We start from the raw sequence: 22,852 nt of genomic DNA on the forward strand, positions 1-22,852 counted from the left end.
CCTTAAGGGCAGGAATGAATTATCAAAGAAAGAAACTGATGGATTGTCTACATGAGAACCAAGAAGAGAGCAAACAAGGGACTAGGAAAAGCTGTGGTTATCCTGTGAAAGCATCTTAAAATAGAAAAGTGAGGCTCTTGTTTTGTTAAGAGCTTCAGTACACAAAGTATTTTCACGCACGGACCATGATGATGGCAAAACGGGGCTGGAGTCCGGTAGGGGAGGCGGCTGACTACGCCGTGTCTCTCAGGGCAAGGGTGCAAAGGAAGTCAAGATGGAAAGGAATGTCTGGGAGGGGAGAAAGGCCGTCGTAAAAACTAAATCCATAAGAAAGTTGTGGAAAATGGAAATTTTTTCTGGTTTCACATATCTCATCAAGGTAGGGTACCATTTATTCTGTACAGAACTAGCACTAGTCATAGATGGGTTTGCAGTGTCTTTCTGTTAGTTGCCCCGTAAGTTCAGATTATTATTCGTTGTCTTGTTTCTGTGACCTATCTGCTAATAAAGACACCGTCTTCAATGTTCCGTCACCAGCATCGTTCCTGAGCCATATCAGTTTATCCCTTCACATATTATTTCACTCGTTTGAGAAACACTTGTTAAAATTTATGCTAGGAACTAAGGAAACAGATAAAGGACACGGTCCCTGTTGCTAAGAAGTTACTTGGCTTACTGATGGAATTTCCTAGTACCCCATGTCGCTCTCAGTTATGCAAACATGAGATTTCTAGATTTTTCACTCACAGTTGCTCCATTTAGAAAAACGAGGCCTCGCTGAGGTTGTTGCCTGAGATCGCCGTTCAGGGGTTAGGCGTAAGGGCAGCCCTCAGCCTTTCCACAGTGATGAGACTGTATCGCTTTTACTAAAACTGTGTGAAAACAGCAACGTGATACCTGAGTGTCACTTTTAAAGCCTAATGACCAAAAGGGAGCCAACGCACTGCCCGGGGAGGAAGGAAATGGCTATGTCACTTGCTGGTACGCTAATGTCAAAATAGGATGGGGACGTAAGGAGGGCTAAAGTCCAGATGGCGTTATTGTTCACAAGTTAATTCAAGTTGAATTGCACTCAACATTAAGTTCCTTGGTCCCACTGGCCACATCCTAAGTGCTCAAGAGTCCTATGTAGCTAACGGCCACCCCACTGGGCAGAAGAGATACAGGGCATTTCCATCACCACAGAAAGTAAAGGCGATGGGTCTCCTGAGAAGGTTGCCAGTGCCAATGGGTCCGGATAACACAAAAAGGAATTATAATTATATGTAAAGAGGGGAACCTGGGTGGCTCAGTGGGTTAAAGCCTCTGCCTTCGGCTCAAGTCATGATCCCAGAGTCCTGGGATCGAGCCCCGCGTCAGGCTCTCTGCTCCGTGGGGAACCTGCTTCCTCCTCTCTCTCTCTGCCTGCCTCTCTGCCTACTTCTGATCTCTGTCAAATTAATAAATAAAATATTTTAAAAATAATAATTATATGTAAAGAGAGGCCTTTTTTTTTTTTTTAGAGGTTCAGTTAGAACTTTCTAGTGTGTAATTAAGTCACACGATAATGATGGAGACACATTTTCTCCTGACTTTGGATGTTTGGATGACCCACTGTTTGAAGCAGGTCTGGGATATGCAAGAGGCTGTCCCCTGCGTCCAGCTACCAGATGGGCCGGGGGTCACTAAATCTGTTGTCCCCAACTCGTCCAGCTGAGGGTTGAGGGAAAAGGCCCGTCAAAGCAAAGCCCTGGAATAAGGATACGCACTCATCCTGCACATTTAACAAACACCCTGTCTGCCTCCTACTGGATTCCATAATATGAGAGAAATCCCATTTAACAAGAGGGTCCTCTTATTCACGTGATTGGACACTTAATGGTTTACCCTGGAGCTGATCACACGAGAGGGACAGAATGGAGTCATTCTGCAGTGGGTCTTGTTAAGTGGAACTCCAAATCCAAGTCCGTTGGATCTGTTCCTCTTTTAACAGAAGACAGAGGTACATGGAAGGGTGCCGTGTTTCTTGAGTCATGTGGATAAACATGAGTGGTAACCCTATAGGACCTGAAGCCGGGTGAAATGAGACTGGTAGTTTATGTCTTCTGTCTACCCCTGGTGGAGGGATTCATTACAAGCTGTAGCCAAAGAAGGAAGGAGAAAAAGCATGAGTTATTTCCTGAGTATCTATTCAGTCCCTCCCGCGATAATCTAGCCTTTGTTGTTGATAGGAGATCGCCAGCTCCATGGGAGGAGAACCGAAACCTGTTCTTTCCCTTTGAGTATGTTCTTTCCCCAGGAATGGCAGGAGCAGCCCAGCAGCAAGGGGGCTCCCCTGCCAACATGTTCACCTCTGAACCCAAGGGGCCACCACTCTGGGTGCAAAGAAAAAGAGTCACGAGCTTTGCTGCCCTGTCAGGTCTGGAATCCTTCCCCTGGCCATGGATGATACCTAATGATTCAGAGGAAGTACTGTCAATTCTTCAAAGTGAACCTAGCTAATTGTGTAATGTTATTCCGAGGCACTGGGAGAAGCCAAAAAAGAAGGGAGGCTGGGGAGAAATTCCTTCCTTTCCAACGATCGGCTTACATCCTGCACCATCAGATTTGATTATCCTTATCTTTTCTTGCATAACTACAAATGTTATGACTGGACAGAAGTGACCAGACTTCAAAAAAAAAAAAAAAAAACCTCCAGCCACAATATCTGACTCCATGACTGTCTGTGGTGGTAAATTCCTTAGCCTGGCCCCATGCTATGTGAGCAGCTATTTCCTTTGATTTATTCATTTACCAGTTCTTAAAGCTATCAGGTGCCCCCTCATCCCCACATTACAGAATGAGGCCAAAAGAAAACCGTTAATTTTGCATTATCCCCCCCCCTTTTTTAAAGACTGACATACGTATTTGAGAGGTAGAGTGCCTGAGTCGGGGAGGTGCAGAAGGAGAGACCCTCCAGCAGACTCCCTGCTGAGCGTGGACCCTGATGCAGTGTGGGGCTCGGTCTTACCACCCTGAGAGCCTGACCTGAACCAAAACTAAGAGTCAGACCCTTAACCCACTGAGCCACCCAGCCTCCCGTCATCCCTTTTCATTTAGGCAATTTAACCTAAATATACTCTAACCTCTTTTCCTCATACTGCATAGTGATTTTAAAAGTTAATTCAGTTTTTTAAAGGTAACTTTAAAAAAGGAATTCATTTTTAAGCTACCTTAAGTAAGGTAGCTTATTTAAGCTTGAATAAGTAAAACAAGGATATAATTTAAATCACTTGGGAAAAAAATAAACTAAAAAATAAAATAATTTAGTCATTACAATAAATGAAAAAAGCAAGTGTGTCTCCTGTTGTAGATTTGGCTTCCCGGTCCCCACCTCCAAGGCAGTATTACCACCAGCTGCTAGAATATATGCTGGAGATACCCAAATTCGGGGATGTATGCTTTTCCTTTTTTAAAAAACGCATTTTCAAGTATCTTGGGGGTCATTTCATGTTGTCATAGTGCTACCTCATCCTTTTTCATGGCTGCAGAGTATACTAATATGAATACACCATAATTTATTCAACTAGTTCCAAATTGATGAACATTTGTGTGTTTCCAATCATTTGCTCCACCATGAAAAGCCCCAGCAAAGATCTCCGTGTACATGCCTTAACGTACAAATGCAAGTGTCCGTATTTTAAATGTCGGTAGATATTTCCAGATTGCCCTCCAAAGGTGTTACTTTAATTTCTATTCTTACCGACTCTACAGAAGACTCCTGGTTTCCCACAATCTTCCATCAACTGCTAGTTCCACCCGAAAAGCCACACGTGCTGTAGGAACCTCGAAATAAACATTGAGTCCTAACACTGCACCTTCCACCCTTGTAAAACCGATCTCCCCGTGTGAGTCATAACACCTGACAGGGAAGAAGGAATAAGAGGAAACAAACAAAATGGGTCACACGAACAGACAACTAGAGCCACCTAGAGGTTCCTGGGTTTGAGCACCACCAAGTTTATGAACTGCTCAATTTGTGCCAATAATTGTGTATGTACTTTTTAGGGCTGGAGGGGAGAGAGGCATCATAATTTTCATTGGGTTCCTAAAATGACTGATTTCTGCCAAAAAGGCTAAGAAGCAGTAACTTAGATACTTAAAAAAGAGAAACACATAGAAGGGAAACCGCACACAAGTCCAAGGGCCGGACTTTGTGGCCTGATGTGGATAGACTAAGTAACACCGGGAATTTAAAACTAGTAACACGTATAATAATGAAATCACACTAGGGCTAGAAGCACTTTCCAAACTTTAGATCAGTTTTTTTAAATATAAATTGAATTTAGTTAACATACAGTGTATTATATTATTAGTTTCAGGGGTAGAGTTGAGCGATTTGTCAGCTGCATGTAACACCCAGTGCTCATCAAATCACGTGGCCTCCTTCATGTTCATCTCCCAGGTACCCCATCCCCCCACCCACCTCTGCTCCAGTGACCCTCAGTTTGTTTCCTGGAGTCCAGCATCTCTTCCACTTTGGCTCCCTCCCTGTTTGTTTTTTTTTTTTTTTTATCTTATTTTTCTTTCCTTTCCCCCTATGTTCATCTGTTTTTTCTTAAATCCCACATATTAGAAAACATTTCAAAAACAAAATTTGTGGACCAAGGTGGTTTTGTCTAAGTTCTGTGACATCGGACAGAAAGGTTAACAAAAAAATAACGAACATTTGGCCACCGTTTTGTAAGAATATTTTAACATCGAAAAGTAGGAAAGATGTAGCCTTAGAGTAAAAGACAGAGTCCTTGAAGTTGAGTACAATTAACTCTGTTTAAAACTCCCTACACTGACCCTCATTTTCTCATTTCAATCATCCGGCCCAAGAATCCGAATGGTGCGGACAGGAAAACCACTGTCACGTGTTCTCACTGCCCCTGGACTGGTTGGAAACTGCTGCTATCAGGGACTAGCTCTTTAATCCGTGAAAACCAGGGCTCCTTGGATCGCTGAAAAACCCAGAGGAGAGAGCACCAGAGTTTGAGTCCTGGGTTTGCCATTAACGAGCTTTAGTTACTTTGCCTCTCTTTGAACTTCAGTTCTTGGTATCACAGGAGAACAGCAACACCTTTCCTGCTACTGCACAGGACTGACAGTTTCAAATAAAACAAATAGCGGAGCAAGGCTTTTTCCATAAAGAATAATGTGGGATCCACATTAAGTACTAACATTTACTGAGCAAAGACAAAACAAACAAACAAACAAAAGAAACATCTACCGAGCATTGTTAAAGTGGTTTTTTTTTTTAAAGATTTATTTTATTATTTATCGGGGAAGGGGGAGGCAGAGAGAGAGAGGATTGTAAGCAGACTCCATGCTAGCGTAGAGCCCAACGTGGGGCTTGATCCCACGACCCTGAGATCCTGACCTGAGCCAAAACCAGGAGTCAGACACTTAACCGACGGGGCCACCCAAGCGCCACTTATGTGCCAAATATTGTTTTAAGCAAATATTACCCATCTAACCCTTGTAGGACTCAGATGAGGGAAGCTGAGGCTGATGGCATAAAGTAATGCACGAGGTTGATTCCGCTGGTGAGGAGTAAGGTCAGGACTTGACCCTGGGGCTGCCTGGTTCTAATTCCATATTCTTAATCATTTCTACAAACTCTTTTCTAATTAATCATATTCTTCTTATTATTAAAATTCTTGTAGGTGTTAATTCCAGCTTCTGGGTGAATATACAATAATTATTCATCATTTGCCAGACTCAGGCTCCTCTGATAGATCAGCAGAGTTTGAGTCCTGGGTTTGCCATTAACGAGCTTTAGTTAAGTTACTTTGCCTCTCTTTGAACTTCAGTTCTTGGTACCTCCGCAAGGTGATAGAGTATCAAGAACGTAGACTTCGGAGTCAGACAAGATGGAGGCGAGAATCTCAAACTCTCTCTCTCTCTCTCCACACACACACACACACACACACACACACACACATTTAAACATTTAATTATACACACACACATTTAAACATTTATTGATTGGTTACAGTACCTCAGAAATGGCTAAATTCTTCATTAGCTACGGATGATAGCTTTTAGGTTTAACAAAGGATTTGTTCAGGGACCATTCAGCTAATACATGCCCCCCCTTTTTTAAATCTTCGGTTATTAACAGAGCTGGTATAACCATTAGCCTATATTGGTAAGAAAGAAGATTGGGCATTACTATACTAGACATAAGTCACTGGATAGAAATGTAAGAAACAGGAAATATGGGATATGAGATTCAACATGTGAAGTCAGCTTGAGAAGTGTTGATTTGACTTACTAAATCTTTAGTAAATGATAGGCAGGCATTAAAACAGTATGTGAGGCTTGCTGAAGCCAAAGAACTATTAAGAGACACTGTAGTAAACTGTTTTTCTCATTCATTTTTTAAAAAAGATTTTATCTATTTATTTATTTAGAGAGTGTGAACATGAGCTAGCGGAGGGGCAGAGGGAGAGAGAGAATCCCAAGCAGACTCCCCGCTGAGCTCGGAGCCTGACATGGGGCTCGATCCCAGGACCCTGAGATCATGACCTGAACTGAAATCAGGAGTCAGACACTTAACCGACTGAGCCACCCAGGGGCGCCTCTCATTCATTTTATTTTGTGATTTATCTAGAATAAAACATTATTGATTTTTCTCTTTTGCTCGAGACAGGGTCATCTTTGGTTAAAGTTGACTGCAGCTTCGGGTAGTTTAAGGTCTAGGGCCGAGAAGCCCTGGCAGGGCGGCATGAGTCATGGGCGGTGCCCACGAGCAGCAAGGACAGCACCGAGAGCCCCACAGTCCTGCTGTCACCCGACTGAGGGGGTGCCACCACGACCAGCAGCTCCTATATGTGCCCTTTCTTTTGGCTTTCTGTTACTTCCCCCATGCAGGACCGCATCCTCTCACACTTTACTTGCCAACTTCCCAAGCAGACTTCCATCCAGCAGCCCCCATCCCTACCTCACACACTGTTCAGAGCAACACTCTCCCCATGCCCTTCTTCCATCCTAAACGAGCTGGATTTCCTGGGCCTTATGGCCTCGAGCTCCTAAGGGCTTATATTCCATATGATTTATCCAATCCCTTCTTCATCACCCCAACCCTACTTCAGGCATGAAGGGGACTTCACTTTTCTTTAGCAGATAAAATGCTTGCTCTTATCCTGTGCAGAATTTTCTACCTGCTCCCTCCGCAAGGTGATAGAGTATCAAGAACGTAGACTTCGGAGTCAGACAAGATGGAGGCGAGAATCTCAAACTCTCTCTCTCTCTCTCCACACACACACACACACACACACACACACACACATTTAAACATTTAATTATACACACACACATTTAAACATTTATTGATTGGTTACAGTACCTCAGAAATGGCTAAATTCTTCATTTTGTTAAATAGTTTGTTCATTACATTAAACCTAAGAGGCAGCTCTTCTTACTTCCCCCTAGTTTGTAGGTGAAAAAACTGAAGCACAAAGAAATTCAGCACAGCCAGTCAGCAGAGGAGCTGAGATTCAAATCCCAAACTGCCTGAACTCAGAGCCCCTGGTCTTAACCATCCCTGATCAGCAGCTCACTAGCTATATAAGCCTGAGTCAGTTACTCACCCCGCCCAGTCCTTCATACTCTCCCGTATAAACAGGGATACAGATGTCCACCCTGCTGGATCAATGAGATTATGTATATGAAGTTACTATCAAAGAGTCAAGAGCCTCCAAAAAATGCTTCTGTCCCTCTTCTTTTCTGTCCAGTTATAGTCCACTCATCCTTCTCATTCTGCCTCTCCCATGAAGCTTCCTTGGAAGAAAGAATGAACTATTTCAGGCTACAGCGATTTCTTACTCCTGTACCATCTAAGAGTTCTACAATTGAGCTTTAAATTGTGTTCCAACTATTTCATTTAGGTTGGCCTTGGCTTCTCTGCCTAAAATATTATATAGGCAGTAGCTACATTTTAAACTTCATTTATGTCCCCTGTACTTTGCAAAATCCATCATAAGAACCAGGTAGATGTTGGTTGGACCAGCAATGCAGCCCCTGGATACAGTCTAGAATAGATCTCGCTTTAGAACAATTGCATTCTATCTTAGAAAATGCTGATGACAAGGTCTTACAGTAAATACAGATTCGTAATTTACCATTTATTTAGCCTGAGTAACAATAAGTTGAAAATGAGGAACAAACTCTAATTTCACTTTCCTTCTTTGCTTACAGCCTGTTCTGTACCTGGTTGTTGAAGGCCAAGAAACTCTTGCTGTCTGAAAAGCTATACTGCACCTTACAGAATTGCTGTATTACTGAGGAAAAAATGTCGGCACTAGAAAACATTAATGGCAGCCATCCTTAAACATGTATGACAGTAATTAGGATTTAAGTGCTTCATAGATGTGTTAAATATTCATAGCTGGTGATTTCCCTCTGAGGTAATTATAAAGACTATTAAAGTAACTGGAATCTGTAGAATTGGCTAACTATTGTGTTAAGTCCATTCTGGGAGTGAGCCAAGATAAGAAGCCAAAAATGATTCCACTGATACAGACCACAGCCAAAACAACAAAGACAACTGATTTAAGGCTCCAGACATAGTTCATTCCCTCTCAGTTCTTAAATTAGACTGAGGACCACCAAAACCTGGCCCTGGCACACTCCACAGAAGGAACAAAGTGCCAAGACCTCATGCCTGGCCCTCTTCCTCCCCGAAAGACTACTTTAGCCACCATCCCAGAACCGCACATGGGCTGCTTTCCATCCTGTAATGTGTGATGGCTCAGGCCCTACTTTTCCTGTTGGCTGCTATCATGGACTCTTCTTTAGATGATCTTAATTTTATCTATCCCTTCTTAATTAAAAAAATTGACCATTTCCATCTACAGTTTCTCAATTGGAGTCTCTTGGCTTGGAAAGGGTCAGTGGGAGTCAAACGACAATGTCAAGTGGTAAGGAATTCTCGAATATGGACATATGGCCATCAGGAGGAGCTGGATGAAGACTGCCAACTATATTGGTTGGCCAAGTCAGGGCCAGGCTAATGGAACATCCTAAAGGAAGAAAACCTCAATAGAGCTATTTCTACTATTTTCCGAAGAACTGGTCAATTTCTAATACAATCAGAAATAAATAATTTTAAATGCAAAATTTCACACTACTAAAAGTTATGTATTTCACCACAGAACGTGACCAACAATTTCATTCTGATGTATCTAAATGAGAAGGCACTAAATCAATACCCACTTCCAGACAGGGAGAAGATTTATGAATACCTAAACAAGCCAGACTGAAAGTAGTCGACCCTACTGTGAAAAACTTCCGGAGACGGCTTATGCAACCTCCCTAAGCAATGTGACGGTGTCTCTCGAGTTTCTCTTCATCCTGCTAAATGTCACTGCCTGCGACACTTACACACGATATGTTATACCTCTTACTTCGTAGGGAGGATATGTCAAAACAAAGTCCAACGGTCGGATGAAATTTCGGAAAGGCAATCTTCCTGAAGTTTCCAAAGATACATTAGTTGGCATAGTCCAAACTATATATGCTCAAAGTCTGCGACTGTCCCCAATTTCTTCTCAGGACAAAAAGAAGAAAATCCATGATGAAATCATTTATTGCACCAGTTTTCCTTCAGATGAGTTTCCAGAAGGCAATGTCTAAATATTAGAAGTCTTTGTTTCTCTTGTTTGCCATGAACATGATTAGGTGACCTCGGTGATGCCCAGATTGTTAAAGATCACAGAGAAGACAGCTCTTATTATGAATATCTACCAAGCCGCACTGAAGATAGAGGGTACACAGGGTTCAAAGAAAGCTCTCATGCTACTTGAAAACATGTTTTGATGAAATGGATATTCATGCTCTCCAGAAAGTATACATTTCTTATCGGAAAGCCTGAAACAGAAGCCACAAATTCTCCTCAGGAGTAAAAGAAAAATAATGCCATAAATAAGTAGAGTTCCAGAAGCTGCAGGTAATCTCTGGGATGGTTCCCAGAAGTGGACAAAAAAGGACCCGAGGCCACCATCTCACAAGAGGCTGTAAGGCGGTGAGCAGTGTTCCCAAAGCAAAGACAAACAACTTACCCGGCCAGAGTCCCTCTTAGTAACGCCAAGTGGGTAGTAATTCATTACTGTTGGTCACTGGATTCCAGTGAAGGAAACTGAAATGTCATACCTTCATTCACAACACCGGCTCATGGAATTATTTTTTCCGGATTCCTTGGGAAGTTAAAGTATTTGAGAAGAATATCAGGAACTGTTGTTTCAGCCTGTTTTGTGAGTAGATAATGGCCTTCCAACTCTATTATTTCAGGAAATGATGTGTGAGGCATTGTTCTTGGATGGGGGTAGCACCGTGTTTTAGCAAGACCCATACATGCTTATTAAACAAAACAAAACAAAAGCACCCAGTCTAAGTCACTTCGCTGAACTCAGACTTTTTGAATCTGGGCTCTAGATAAGAGGCTGGCCCCAGACAACCTACCCACATACCAGTAACATTCTTTTGAGAGGGTGTAAGCAAAACTTGTTTTGAGAAATGAGAAATCTCACCCAAATTACTAAATGTGGTAATAAATAATCCTGGTCAATTAAATGCTGTCAAAATTGGTCCAGCAAAAACCTGTTTGAAAGGCTAGGTTTTTCTCTAATTTGGGTCTGAATCAAAGACCAGCCTGGGAACTAGAAGTAAAACATTTCATCCTAAGCAGTACCTTTGATCCCATGGAATATATTAGCCGATCTTCCTGAAATGTGACATCATTTGTGGTACCAGCTGTATGGGTGTGCCATCTAAGGATTTACAAAACTAGTATTTCTTTGGCTTTAATATGTATTTTAAGATCAGAAAGAGCAGTCTAATCCAGCTAAATACTCCAAGGGGAACAGCTATGGACTTCACTTTAAGAAACCTAAAGTATTTACAATCATGATCTATCAACATTTTTATGGATGGATTGCAAAGAATAAATTCCGAAATGGACATCTAGAACCAATGATGATGATGATGATGATGATGATGATGATAAAACTGTTAAAAAATACATTAAATATGGTACTTATACATCAGGCTATGTTGTAAATATATTATGTAAGTTAGCTCATTTAATCCTCAGAACAAATTTCTGAGGTAAGTTTTGGAACTTTCACCAACCTTATTTTACAGATGAGGAAACTGAGGCACAGACCAGCTGAATAACTTGCCCATGGTCACCTAATTAATAAGCAGCAGAGGTGAAACAGAACTCACAGTGAATATTTTTTTTAAAGATTTTATTTATTTATTTGACAGAGAGAGATCACAAGTAGACAGAGAGGCAGGCAGAGAGAGAGAGAAGCAGGCTCCCTACTGAGCAGAGAGCCCGATGCGGGACTTGATCCCAGGACCCTGAGATCATGACCTGAGCCGAAGGCAGCGGCCTAACCCACTGAGCCACCCAGGCGCCCACTCACAGTGAATATTTTGACTGCCTCAGCTATCCCATATCTCGTGGTTCTCAGACACCTCTGTCTGATTCAGTCATGTATGTTACAATGGTCACATCTCCTCTTAATAAAGGTTATTACTTGGATGCTTTGTCAATGAAATGAGAAGTACTGAAAATTTTCTAGTTGGCAGTCTCTATTTATGATTCAACATTCATTTCCAATAGTTGCTGTAGAGAACTCATTTTCCCCTTGAACAGTATGTTACTATAGATAGGATATGTCGGCAAAGAGAAAGCCATTTCCATGAAATACTTATGCCTGGCATTGTCATTCAAAGGTTTAAGGATGTATTATCTTTAAAGGTTTAAAAATCCATTACCAAATGTAGAATTAAGCTATGAAGAAATCCCTCAGTTCTTTCATATTACACTTTAAAAAAATCAGGAATGAAGAAATCTAGGTGCAGTGCTAGACTACAACATATCCTCCCATCCATCCATCTACCCACCCATCTACCCATCCATCCATCTATTCATCCACTGGCCCATCCATCCATCCATCCACCCACCCACCCACCCACCCATCTATCCATCCATCCATCCATCCATCCATCCATCCACCCACCCATCTATCCATCCATCCATCTATCCATCCACCCACCCACCCACCCATCTATCCATCCACCCACCCATCTATTCATCCACCCACCCATCTATCCATCCATCCATCCATCCATTCAATAAATCCCATATGCCAAGCACTGAGAATATAGAATGGGTAAGACACAAAGGGTCCTGCCCTCATGAAACTTATATTTTAGTTGGGGACATTAAATACAAATGTGAGGGTGCTATTTTAGGTTGAGTAGTCAGGGAAGGCCTCTCTGAGGGGGTGATGTTTGAACAGACAACCAAAGAAAGTGAGGGAGGGAGTCTTGATTGGATATGGGGAAAAAGCATGTCAGGCAGAGGCTCCTAGATGGAAATCAGCTTGGGTATGTTTGAAGATCAGCAAGAAAGTCAGCATAACTAGATGAAACTAAGCAATGGGCACAATGGCAAGAGATAAACGTGACACAGACAGGACCTCATAGGTCATGCAAAGGAGTATGGATTTTGTTGAGTGGGAGAGGCTGTCATTAGTTGTAAGCAGGTGAATGACAATGAACTAGTCCATGCTTTCTAAAAGACACAAGACTGCAGTGAGGGAAATGAGTGGGTGGGGAGGAAGAGCAAACACAAGGAGGCCCGTTGAGAAGCAGTCGTCTAGGTGGAAAACCCGACAGTGGCTTATACTAGAACTGCAGCACTGAGTTGGTAAAAACTGGTGTTTAGATTAGGGATACGAAGGAAGAGCCAACTTGGCTAGCTGATGTACCAGATGTAGCGTGTGACGCAAGACTCAAGCACAATGCCTCGATTTTGATGGAAGCAGCTGGATAAAGAGTGGGGCCTCATACTGGGATTTGGAAGAGTAGGGGAGGAACCATGTGGGAGGAGGGGGCATCCAGAGTCCTCTTCAGGCATTGAAGCTTGATACCTGTTAGCTACATAAGTAGAGATGCTAATTGGGTATTTCGGATGTGTGAGGGGAAGAGTCAAGGCCAGAGATAGAAACTGGGCTGCTAAAAGTCATGACTGTTGGGAAGAGAATAGGTTGGAGGTTAGACCCTGAGACATGTAACATTAGAGGCTGAAAAGAAAAGGAATACCCAGAGAGGTGGAAGGCACGCTGGGAATATACGGTGGTCGGAGAGCCAACTGAAGAAAGTGTTTCTAGAAGGAGGGAGTAATCGACTGTGTCAACTACTGAGCTGCAATAAGATGAACTCAGGGCCAGTCATTGGACTTGGCTTGACAGAGGTTGCTGGTGACCTTGACAAGAGGGGTGGAAAGGTCTCAGGGAGAATACAAGGTAAGGTAAGGTGGGACAGCAGCAAATTTTCAGGCATTTTACTACAAATGTGAGCAGATACATGGAGCAGTAACTAAGAGTAAATGTGGAGCCTCTGGGGGGGGGTAATCTATCTAGATGCTTGTTATAACACATCTGTAATATATTAAATGAATGATTTTCTTGATCCCTACATTTTTATCTCCACATCTGAAAAAATGGTAATAAAAGAAATAAAATTAGTTTAATTGATTATACTAATGTTTGAAACATGCATTCTTTTTCCTGCACACATTTAGTCAAGGTTTTGTTGCTTGTTTTAGACACAAGGTGGCATACAAATGGGCAACTAGACGTGGCTCTGCTGGTCGGTTGGCCACAGCAAGTATGAGTATTGCCTCCTACTTTCCAGTTACTGTCATTGTTTTCCTTTCCCTAACACTTAAAAAGGGAACTTGCCTTTTTCTTTACTAAAATCAAATCTAGATGCTCCTAGCTGAGCAATGGAGATGAAATCTTCACTGGGCAGTAGTGACCAGGCCTCATGGGGACAATGCCCCCACCTTCTCCTTGGCGATCTCTCCCTATTATCACCACCACGTACTTTATGCCAAAGGACACCTCCTTCCCGAATTCCCCACACACCTGAGATCATATTGGAACATTTAAAAAAGGTTTTCACTGAGGATTTGAGGGCTAAAAATGGAAAGAGTCATAAAATGGAACTAGATAATCTGGTTTATAAACATAACTCACTCATCTTTGGCTCAAACACTCCTATTAAGAAGACTCCCTGTCTGGTTCCATGTGGCAGGGGTTATCTCTAACCCCAGCCCACCAGAATGCTACGAAGTGTGCCTAGATTTCTCCAAGTCCAGATGAGAAGTGGAGAGGAAAGGAGAGGTTCTCAACCCACCTGGTCCTAAGAATCACCACTTTCCCAAGTGATTGACAGTAATGTCCACGCATCCCGGGACTCAAGGACAAGACAGTCTCACTCTGTGTCCCTAAGAAGACACCTACATGAGATTAGAAGACAATAAACCCAACATCAACATAGGACATACACACATCAGATACAAGCAGGTCTTCTGTTATCATCTTATAATCGTAGGCACCACTGGGACCTGGGATCTCCACCACCACCCTAACTCACTTCATGGTAACCCAGGTCTGTGTTGGCAGGGCCAGTCTGGGCAAGAAAGGAGGGAAAAGAAGTGAAAATAAACCCTTTGGAGTTGCTCTCCACTGCCACCTGTCATTTCTCAAGTCCCAGTGTAAGCCTGTAGGGAGCAACCTCACGGCCCACTCAGTCCTCTCACAGGACATCCCACACTTAAGAGAACCTCAGAAAATATGTATGAAGCTCACTGAATTTGCAAATGAAATACCTTTGTCCAGTGGTGGGTTTAAAAAACTATCATTGTCATCTGAGTACACTTACAGAAGTGTGTGGAGTGTGCATGGTGGTGGTAGGGAAGGGTTTCTCTTCTGTCGTTTGGTTCTTATTTTCAATAAATCCTATTAAAAATCCCAAAATCTCTTGCGCACCAGATGAGAAACTGTGACTTCATTTGGAAGGGAGATAGATAACGTTCTGTTTTGAAATAGTAAGTATAACAATGGAAAGGCAAGCAGACTGGTGGGAGCCAGGAGTGGGGATAAAGAAGGATTTGACCTAAACTGTATTAGTCTCTCTCAGGAACTAAGGGATTCCTGCTTCCTCTGGTCCTACAGAGCAACATTACTTTCAGAGCAATAGCAAGAAGGGTTCATTCCAGGTCTCTCAAGTTGAAACTCTGGATACATTTCTCAAAAACAAAAAAATTAAATAGAGTGGCTTATAGCATTACATACTACTGGTACTACTATTGGTACCATGATATTTTGAGACATAATAATAGTTTTTGTGGGCTAGCTAAGAGCTTAATCACTAGGTACATCATTGTTTCCATCTAGAGATTCATTCCAAGTTCCAAACAGATGACCAAAATTTTAGAAAAATATTGGTTAATTGGGAGTGATCGTGTGTGTGTGTGTGTGTGTGTGTGTGTGTTTCAAAAAGGTAAGACTTCAAGTTTCTACTTTTGAAGTATATAGTTCACCTTAAAATCTTTCCTAAGAGATATAGCAAATATTGTAAGTTAGGTGACAAGAGACCAGAAACCCAATGGTGTATACTAAAAATAATGGAACACATTAATCTAGCCGATGTATTTCTTCATATTCAATCACTGGCAAAACACAAATGCAAATGGCAAGGATAATTCCAATCTCCCTTAACCAAACCCTTAACTAGCTTTGTAATACAAAGTTTCCCTTGTCTAATACATAGTCAGTATGTGTTCTCTGCATGGATATAAAACAGCATAAAACACATTCTTGAACAATTTAGCCTTCTGGGAAAGGAAACAGGAAATCCTTAAAGAGGGGTAGCTGCTTAATAAAACACCCTCATATTTTCTCACTAATTATATAAAAGCAAAAGATCTAAAAGGTGAAGAGAAGACCGTTTAATATCTTTTTTACTTTCCTAAACTGTGGTGATGATATTCTCCAAAGCAGAAATTCGATTATTTGGGATAACAATTAAGAATGTATATGAAAAGGAAATATCTAAATCCGAAACTGTGCTAGTAATTGGCATACTATAAATAACACATAAACATATCTATATAAATGTTAAAAATTCCCACTACCTTAAATTCCAAACCAAGATCATCTCTATCCCTACCCTGCCTAGACTAGGCATTGCTGTTTTCAATGACGTTCTCAAAAATCCAAGAGTAGGTTAGTAATTTTCTCTATCAATCACTCATTCATCTGAATCTACTGAGAAACCTTCCAGTAACTTCTATAGTGCCACTTACTCTAATAATCTCATTAATTATAGGATAAACACAAAATACTCAATTGGAAATGATGTGATAATTTTCTAAGTGATGTCTTTAAGTCCCTGTATAAAGTTAGTGATGGAAGCATGACTAAAACCTGTCTTTTGGCTCTCAAACCAGTGTGCATTCCAATTCCTAGTCTTCCCTATCCATGCCTTCAACATCGAAGAGTCTATAAATTATCATTTCAGTTTGCCAGGAATATTTCCATCTATGTTTTTGGTAAACAAGGGTGGAGACCGAGCTTCATTCACTTCTTAATCCTTGATACCTACAGAGGAATAGAGTGGCTTGAGTATAAGTGCTCCATAAATGTTTACTGAACTAAATTGAACCAGAGATATTTTGCCATTCTATTCATTTTCTATGTCCTAATCAATTCAAGTTTCATCTGTATTAATAATAGAATGACTGGGGTGCCTGGGTGGCTCAGTGAGTTAAGCCTCTGCCTTCGGCTCCGGTCATGATCTCAGGGTCCTGGGATCGAGCCCCACATCGGGCTCTCTGCTCAGTGGGGAGCCTGCTTCCCCCCACCCCCGCCTGCCTGTCTGCCTACTTGTGATCTCTGTCTCTGTGTCAAATAAATAAATAAAATCTTAAAAAAAAATAACAGAATGACTCTGTGATTATAAATCGCAAAGATAGTTCCTACCTGGAAGTCACTTATTTTAATCATAAACTACTTGCTTGTATATAATGGTATGTGTATGTACAGATACATATATACACACAAAAAATGGTCGTTGATCTATTAATATTATGGTCCTTGGTATATTATTGTCTTTGTTTTTCTATTTTATCATTATATATGCACAACTTGATTATAAATTTCTTTAAGACCGAGTACTATGTTGACTGTATTGCTCTTGGAATAAAACCCAGGTACTGTACAATGCTCCAGTGAATAAATGTGCATTAAATCTACTTTGGCTTCCATACCAGGTGGGGGCGGGGGGAAATGCGCTGACAACCAGCTCTTCAATTTCTATTATTTTCTACCAACTACATATTTTGGTCTCTAAACATTCATTTAGAAATTATAACTCTGCCTTACTTTGGAGGAAAGGACCAAGGGCTTCTCAAAATTACTTGAAAACATTCCTGGGAATGCAGTTTCTTGATGTGGTTTTGGTTACACAGCTGCAACATAATCATCTATGTACTACTCTATACTTCAGTAGAAAGTCCAAAATATCACCTGGGTTTTTTTTTTTACTATATACTTTTACTGCTAATAAAACTCTCACATCAATAATATAATGAAAAAATCTGTATGACTGAGACAAGAAGAAAGGAAAAAAAATATATAATTCTCACAAATACTCCTAACCCTCCTGAAATCCTGTATGTACCTTCCTACATTCTGGTATTTTTGTTCAGTGATGTAACTTAAATTATCTCTTATACATCTTTGTTCATAGATGGTATACACCCATCTACACAGAGCTCTTAGATGGAGGGGGGGAAAATCTGTTACACAGTGACACCTGGTGGTTTTAGTTAGAAATTTGAAATTCCAAGTGAAGGACAGATTCCTTAGCATCAAAAGTTTGCTTAGTAGAATTAAACATTAATGTTTTCCATTTTATTAAATTATTTTTAAGAGAAATTTAATATGCAATTGAGGACATCTTTTAAATTTTGTGACAATGATTTCACTGTAGCTTTATAAACTATTTTCTTAAAAAATGTACATTTCCAAAAAAGCTGCTTAAGCCTTCATACTACATGACATTTTTAAAAAACTGATTTGACTTGTGGCTTTCTTTTCAAATTCACTACAAATATATTTTAAGGGAATGCATTATTTAAACTTTAAAAACATTTACAAGATATTTTCTTTGTAGAACTGTAATTTTAGCAATATAAGCAGTTTCATAAAAGTCGAGAATTACGTCTATGTAATAGAGAAACTTTGAAACACAATCTAGCTAACCTCATATATTGACTCTTTCCTCTCAGCTTTATTGAAATAATTGACATATAACATTACATTACTTTCAGGTGTACAATGTGATTTGATATATGTATATATTGCAAAATGGTCACAATAAGTTAACATCCACCACTTCAGTTACAGAATTCTTTTCTTGTGATGAGAACTTTTAAGATCTATTCTCTTAGCAACGTTCAAATTCACAATATAGTACGGTTTATTACAGTCACAGTGCTGTACATCTCATGACCTAATTTATTTTCTAACTGAGGGTGTGTGCCTTTTGACCTTCTTTGCTCATTTCACTCACTCCCCACCACCACACCTCTGGCAACCACTGATCTGTTCAGTTTCTGGGAGTTTGATTTTTTTTTTTTTTTAATTCTACATAAAGGTGAGATCATACAGTACTTGTCTTTTTCTAACTTATTTTACTTATAATGCTCTTAAGGCCCATCCATCTTTTCACAAATGACAAGATTACCTTCTTCTCTATGGCTGCTTAATATTTCATTGTGTATATATAATCACATTTTCTTTTTCTATTCAACCATTGATGGATTTAGGTCAATTCCACATCTTGGTTGTTGCAAACACTGCAGTGAACATAGGGGTGCAGATATCTCTTCCAGATAGTGATAAGGTTTCTTTTATATACATACCCAGATGTGGAACTGCTGGATCCTCTGCTAGTTCAAGTTTGAATTTTTGGAGGAACCTCTCCATACTGTTTTCCACAGTGGCTGCACCAATTTACATTCCCACCATGAGTGTACGAGGGTTCCTTTTTCTCCGTATCTTTGCCAACACTTGTTATTTCTTGTCTTTTTGATAGTAGCCACTCTAACAGGTATGACATAATGTCTCCCTGTGGTTTTGATCTGCATTTCTCTGATTAGAGATGTTGAACACCTCTTTATGCACCTGTGGGCCATTTGTATGACTTGTTTTAAAAGTTGTCTAATCAGTTCCTTTGACCACTTTTTATTGAATTTTTGCTTTTATGCTATTTTTACTTCTTTATATATTTTGAATATCAACCTCTTATCAGATACAATTTGCAAATATTTTCTCCCATTTCATAGTTTTCATTTTTTTGATGTACAGAAGTTTTTTAAAGTTTCACTTTTTGCCTTTGGTAGCAAATACAAAAAAATAAAAATTAAAAAGTCAAAGATCTTGGGGCACCTGGGTGGCTCAGTGGGTTGAGGCCTCTGCCTTCGGCTCCGGTCATGATCCCGGGGTCCTGGGATCGAGCCCCGCATCGGGCTCCCTGCTCTGTGGGGGGTCTGCTTCCTCCTCTCTCTCTGCCTGCCTCTCTGCCTATTTGTGATCTCTGTCAAATAAATAAATAAAATATTAAAAAAAAAAAGTCAAAGATCTTACCCCTGTGCCATCTTCCAGAGCTTTATGGTTACAGGTCATACACTCAAGTCTTTAAGCCATTTTAATTTTTGTGTATGGTATAGTGATCTAGTTTCATTCTTTTTTTTTTTTTCTAGTTTCATTCTTTTTTGCATGTGGCTGTCCAGTTTCCCCAACACCATTTACTTAAGACACTATTCTTTCCCCATTGTATATTCCTGATTCTTTTGTCATAAATTAAATGACCACATACATATGGGCTTATGTCTGGGCTCTCTATTCTGTTCCACTGGTGTGTCCGTTTTTACACCAATGCCATACTGTTTTGATTACTATAGCTTTGTAACATACTTTGAAATAACGAAGTGTGATGCTTCTAGCCTTGTTCTTCTTCCTCAACATTGCTTTAGCTACTCAGGGTCTTTTGTGGTTCCATACAAATTTTAGGATTATTCTAGTTCTGTGAAGAAATGCCATTGGAATTTTGTTAGGGACTAACACAACCTAGCTAACATATGTAATCTGTAGTAATCGTATTGAATTTGGGTAGTACCGACATTTTTAAAAAAATTGTGTAAGTCTTCCAATCCTTCAGCGTGGATTATCTATTTATTTATGTCTTCTTCAATTTCTTTCATCAACATCTGGTAGTTTTCAGTGTACAAATATTTTACATCTGGTTATATTTATTCCTAGGTATTTTATTCTTTTCCATGGCAATTGTAAATGGGATTGTTTTCTTAATTTCACTTTCTGATTTCTCTTACTTTTTTGTTAGTGTATAGAAACACAACTGATTTTTGTGTTGATTTTGCATCCTGTAACTTTATTGAACTTGTTGATTAGTGCTAACAGTTTTTGGTGAAATCTTCAGGGGTTTTCTATTTATCATGACATAAGTAAAACTGTATATTTGCAGATAACGGTAACTTCTTTCATAGTTAAATTTTTCACCCATACATGGTGATTATTTGCTATGAGGGTTAAACTTCTCCAGGCCTGCCCAGTCTCAATCAAACTTGATTTTCTTTTTTTACACTTAAGGGAGGAAAACATTTAGTCTAAAGGAATAATGGGAACCTCATATTCTGTATTTGCTTTCATTTTTAAAAAGTATAGTACTGCCCATGTTGACTATGAAGTCGATTTGCTGGCCAGGAGGGTTAAATACATTGTAAAGGGCTTTTATTCCTTTTCCTTTAAGTGAAGGCTGGGCCATTTGTGCCTGGTGTGTGTGTTGACTGTTCTCAGCGACCTCAAATCATAGAGCGGTCTGTTCCCTAATGGCATTTATCTGCCTTTTAACCTTGGCCACACTCATATTATTTTCTATCCTGTGGCCCAGTCTGAAACAGTAGTAAATACCTTTAGTAATTCAGTAATTAGTAATTTAGTAATTAGAGGACTGAAATACTGACTTACTAATCTTTGTAGTACATAAAGCATTCTTAAAAAAAAAAACTACGTAATGGTAAATAAAAATTGGAGACATATACACTGTGGATTTTCATGACATTATTTATGGAATTTTTTTTCAAAAAGATAAAAGAATTATCTAGCTAATGTGGCTGGTTCAATGTTAGGTGAACAAAACACTATATTCCTTGTATTTCTATCACTCTACTTTTTTTTCCAAAGAACAAAGTGCATAAGGCTTTGTTACAAGGATGAAGTAAGATAAAATTACATATAAGGCACTTGAAATTACAATGTAAACTGTAAGCTATAGGCTGTGTTAGACAAATGTGAGTATTGATTACTTACCTTAAATAAATTTTGATTATTTCTGCAGAGATCATTAGAATCTTGAATTTTTGTGAGGATTGGATGTTAGTGTGCTTATTAATTTATTGTTCTGTGCGGTACACCAGCTGTGAAAATGTCAGTTTCTTTTTTTTTTACAGAACATAAATATGAAAATATCAAAGGAAATACTGCTGTTTGTTAATTTTGCCAGATCAATCACAAGAGAGCACTGTTTTTAGCAGTTAAATTTTAAAAATGAGAGAAAGGAAGAGAAGGCTGTGATACGACTGATTTTGACCTTCCAATCATTCTGTGACCTTGAGTCGCACGTAAGTCAATAAAATATTAAGATCCGTATTTATTGGAGTTGAAAATTAATGAAATGATTATAAAACTTTTCTGAAGGGCTAAGAACAAAATACTAGAAAATATATTTTCTATAATGGTAGATTCAAATATTTTAACTAAAAGAATGTTTAAAATATTTTTCTGGTATTGTTCATCCTGACATACAGACTTACAGCACCAAATGGCAAAGAAAAGAGCCTCTAGGGTACAGTTTCAGGAGAAGCAGTCATTATGCTAAATTCCAAAGCAATAAAACCCTCCACTTTTAATTTGTAATGGCAACCAGAACCTAATACATCAAAATACATGCATGGCAAGAAACAGTTCATAAAGTGAATGGAAGTGTTCAGATGGAAAGCCTATGTGTTGTGGGAGCCAAGAAGAGAACCTACGATGTATCTGGGAGGCATTTGTGACTCCTCCAGGTTTTCATGGCATTTCTGGTTTAACACCACAGATCTAGTACCTCTATCTATATATCCATAATATTTACATATTCACAAACCACAGTATGTCCTAAAAAGAAAAGAATCCAAAATGAAGTATTCAAATAAAAGTGATATAGGTTCAGAACAAGACTACTATATTATTTGTCTTCAGTAGCTCACAACCAGTAAAAATTAAGAATCCATCAGAATAATCAAATTAGTTCACAGATAATAAATAATCAAATGGACAATATTTGCCACAACAATTAAAACAAAAGGTATCACTTTTTATACCAGAATACAGACATTTCTTTTGGAGGTGAATTTTAATATAGTAAAATCAACGCATATTTGTCTAACATGCTATTTCTGGGGGTGCCTGGGTGGCTCGGTCATTAAGCCTTTGCCTTCGGCTCAGGTCATGATCCCAGCGTCCTGGGATCGAGCCCCACATCGGGCTCTCTGCTCCGCAGGAAGCCCGCTTCTCCCTCTCCCACTCTCCCTGCTTGTGTTCCCTCTCTCTGTGTCTCTCTGTCAAATAAATACATAAAATCTTAAAAAAAAAGTTATGCTATTTCTGTACAGAGAAATCTCACTCGCTACTGAATATCAAAAACACTGGGGAAAAAATTTAACTTTTTTTTTTTTTCATTGCAATGTAAATAAATGGCAACAACTGAAGGCAGATAGGAAAGAGTGAAATTCCATTCCAAAATTTAGACTGGGAACTGGTTAACTGCCCTAAAGACATTTCCCCATCCCTGTAGCCTAGAAGGGCCCCAGCTTTAAGGAGCCACATCTACACAGGGGACAGGAGTTACCCAGTTTGAG

At 39.8% G+C, this 22,852-nt stretch overlaps 1 long non-coding RNA gene across 1 annotated transcript; it reads right to left on the reverse strand.

The window, feature by feature from the left end:
* Positions 1 to 9,555: 9,555 nt before the first annotated feature.
* Positions 9,556 to 21,627, reverse strand: LOC116869918. The gene is made up of 3 exons (XR_004383148.1): positions 21,264 to 21,627; positions 14,221 to 14,323; positions 9,556 to 10,202 (listed from the first exon to the last, which is right to left on the reverse strand). It is a non-coding gene; the product is annotated as an uncharacterized LOC116869918 (long non-coding RNA).
* Between the last annotated feature and the right edge of the window lie 1,225 nt (positions 21,628 to 22,852).

The sequence above is a fragment of the Lontra canadensis genome, unplaced genomic scaffold (assembly GCF_010015895.1).
Source record: "Lontra canadensis isolate GAN:19392208 unplaced genomic scaffold, GSC_riverotter_1.0 scaffold21, whole genome shotgun sequence".
Lineage (NCBI taxonomy): Eukaryota > Metazoa > Chordata > Mammalia > Carnivora > Mustelidae > Lontra > Lontra canadensis.